Source organism: Azolla caroliniana, unplaced genomic scaffold (genome assembly GCF_043228905.1).
Source record: "Azolla caroliniana isolate FFs.n. ecotype wild unplaced genomic scaffold, voAzoCaro1.0.p SCAF_5, whole genome shotgun sequence".
NCBI lineage: Eukaryota > Viridiplantae > Streptophyta > Polypodiopsida > Salviniales > Salviniaceae > Azolla > Azolla caroliniana.
In genome coordinates this window covers 6813566-6817281 of record NW_028230440.1, presented here as the reverse complement: position 1 = coordinate 6817281, position 3716 = coordinate 6813566, and positions in this window count along the sequence as shown.

Below are 3716 nucleotides of genomic sequence, written 5' to 3'. Positions count from 1 at the left end.
ACTCTCTTTATATCACTTTTAAAATTAGACTCATTTCCTTGCAACAAGCACAACCAATCATCTTCCCTCAATATGTGAAAGGTTGTAAATTGCATTATCATTCTTCCTAATTACCACATAAAAACCAAAGCACCACTTTGTAAACTTCGCAATGAGTTGTGTCAATTGTTGAGGCTACCATCGTAAACCAACATCAAGTCCCATTGTTATGCACCTACTTTATGAGGGTCTTGAAACACATACAAAACACGATTGGGACACAAAAGAGGATTCATATTATATCTAAGAGAAAAGCTTACAATACTCTAAAATTGGGACAAACCAAACCAGGGGTTTGGAGAGTTGGGATGAATCAAAACTCAACATGGTTGTTTACGTACCCATATTTAACGTTTAAATACGTATAGTACCTCATAATTTGTATAGTACACACTATACCTTAATGTTGTTCAGTCAAATATTATATCTAAGAGAAAAGCTTACAATACTCTAAAATTGGGACAAACCAAACCAAGGGTTTGGAGAGTTGGGATGAATCAAGACTCAACATGGTTGTTTACGTACCCATATTTAACGTTTAAATACGTATAGTACCTCATAATTTGTATAGTACACACTATACCTTAATGTTGTTCAGTCAAATATTATATCTAAGAGAAAAGCTTACAATACTCTAAAATTGGGACAAACCAAACCGGGGGTTTGGAGAGTTGGGATGAATCAAGACTCAGCATGGTTGTTTACGTACCCATATTTAACGTTTAAATACGTATAGTACCTCATAATTTGTATAGTACGCACTATACCTTAATGTTGTTCAGTCAAATATCATGTACATTTGTCCAATACAATATTTAACGTTGTCGTGAAGATCTGTCACTACATGCGGATCGTGAGGCGAAACCGCCGGGGTTCTGGACCGGAAGGATTCGAAGTTTGCACTAGCTTTAGCGAGAAAGTATTTAAGATAGATTGAAAGAGAGAGAGATTGAGATAAGATAGAACACTTGACTTTAGATTTGAGAGACAAGATTAATACATCACAAAAATGGGATAACGAATTTTCTTCCTCTTAATTTCTTGATTAATACATAGCCCGTTTTTCCTCTCCAACCACTCTTTTATAGATGCCCCCGTGCACATGATGCCTGTGAGGGTGCAAGACATGCATGAGATGCATGTTTGCCATTTGGCGCTCATGTATTACATGTGTAACATGATAACCATGTCACTCATGTATGAGAATTTACATGTTAAAGCTTTTGAAGATATAACTTGGCTTAATGGTAAGCCTATTGACTTTCAACTTGGAGGTGCAAGGTTCAAGCCTTGCTCACATCTCTTTTAAAACACAAAATACTACTAGGCTTTTGGTCTTGTATTTACACTAAAAATCTTCAAAACACCATGCACCACGATCAACCGACCGATTCGTTTGTCTCGACCGATTCAATCTGATCTTGTCCATTGTCGTGTCGCCAGCTCTGTTCGATCGCCATCTGGTTCTGGTTCCGTCGCCGTCGAAAATACTATTTGAATAACTTGGCCGTATCCATTCGTCCAAGTTATACAACCCAACCTTTTTGTGCTCCTAACACATAAATGAAATATAAAGAGATATGCCTCTACTTATATACTCTTGAATCGTGATGTTCTCCTATCTATGTGAGATATCTCACAATTTTGTTTTTCTGTTCTTCTTCTCAAACTTTACATTCACATAACTTGACATTTAGTTGTCTGTTTCAAATGTCATAAAGTACATTCGGAAGCTCTTGAGGACCTCCATCTTTTTGTACCAAGATATTAAACTAGTATAAAATACTATCTTCACTATTATTGTTTTATGTCGTGTGTGAAGAACCACACTCGATTTTGTACATTCCATTCAATTTTCACACCGTTGGTGAAAATCTTTACGACAACATTCATTTGAAAAAATAGGTATAATATGTATTTATAAAAAAATGTAAATAAAACTCCAACAAAAAGCAAAAGAAAAAAAGATTATAGTGAAAAAGAAGCGAAAAGAAGAACAGAAGAGATAAGAAGAAGAAGACGAAAAAGAGAGAAAAGAAGAAAGAAACCTGTCCTGACTCTGAGCGTGATAATCACAAAAGATAGAAGATGATGATGATGATGATGATGATGATGAAGAGAGAAAAGAAGGCAGAAACCTATAATGAGTGTGATAATTGTAGATGATTCCTCAATCAATGAAGGCATAATTCTAAATAATTACAATTTGAAGTAGAACATCGTGATACACACTTACACTTATTTATAGAACAAGTGAATGTCGGCATCCATATTATAAGTATTTTAGGATGTGAAATGTTCAAATGTCTTATATGCATTTTAGGATATAGAACTATAATGTACATCACAAAATTGTGTAAACATAGATGCTTTTTACAATATTACAAATATTGTTTAGAAAGGTAAATAATTTTTCAAATTCTAAAAGTATTTAACATACTATACGTAAAATATAAGTCTTTTACGTATTTTATAAGTATTTAACATATTAAAAAACGTACTTAACGTATTTTTAAATTGGGAGGTATTATACACGTTGTCGTGAAGAATTTCGGCTAGAGGCGGAAACCGGGAAACATTGGCTACATCGGCGGGGTGCAGCATGTGTACACACCCATGTACATTTAGTGTGAATATCGAGGGCGCCTTTATGGTGCCAAAGAGTAGTCAAGTCGGGGCGAACGATCCCATGGAAGGCGGGATTTGTCCCACATTGTAACGCATCCCTTTCCTTGTTCTATAAAAGGAAGGGAACAACCTTTGTGAAAGGGTTGCCCGTTTTGCATTAGAGGGTATACCGTTAGGTTTAGAGTTAGGTTTTTTTTCTTCTTCTTCTCCTTCCTCTTCCCCTTCGTGTTCGCTTAGGGTTTGCTTTGGTTCGGCCTCCTGTGCAAGACCCCGCTCGGCGCGACGAGCTGAGAGCTCCCCGACAGCGGCTTAGCAGCTGACGACTACTGTAACCTACGACGCCGGGAATGTATTCTTCCCTTTATATATATAAATATATATACGTTTGTCTGTGTATATTCGCGTCGTTGTTGGCGTCGGGTGCTTAACCTCTCCTGCGTTTTCTGTACATAAGGCGTGAGTCAGGTTGGGATGTGTGTGCGTGTGTGTGTGTGTGTGTGCGTGAGTCGGTGTTAAGCGCGCTCTCTCTCTCTCTCTCTCTCTCTCTCTCTCTCTCTCTCTCTCTCTCTCTCTCTCTCTCTCTCTCTCTCTCTCTCTCTCTCTCTCTCCCTTCGGGTGCTTCCGAGGTGCTTCCGGGATGCCCCAGAAACAATGAAGCACGACTTCCTACGCTCCGTCTCTCCCTAGTCCAAGACCCCCGCGGTCCCGTCTTTCTCCACGCACGCGCGTAACAACGCGACAACTTATTAATACATTATATATGTATGCTATTCGTACCGTATCTAACGTACCTAACAACTTTGAGACTCAGTCAAGTCAAGTTGGGACAACTCCCAAAACAATGTAGAGGGACAAGAGAGAGTTTCAATATTTACAAGAGGTGTGAGTAGAACTCAAAGGTCGGGAATGAATGAAAATGAGGAGAAGCTCCTATATATATAAGCCAAGGGGTGGATGTTGGGCTACCCTAGCTGTTAGGCCAAGAGGTGGCTATTGGCCTACCCTAGCCATAGGCCAAGACATGGTTATTGGGACTGGACATTGGGATT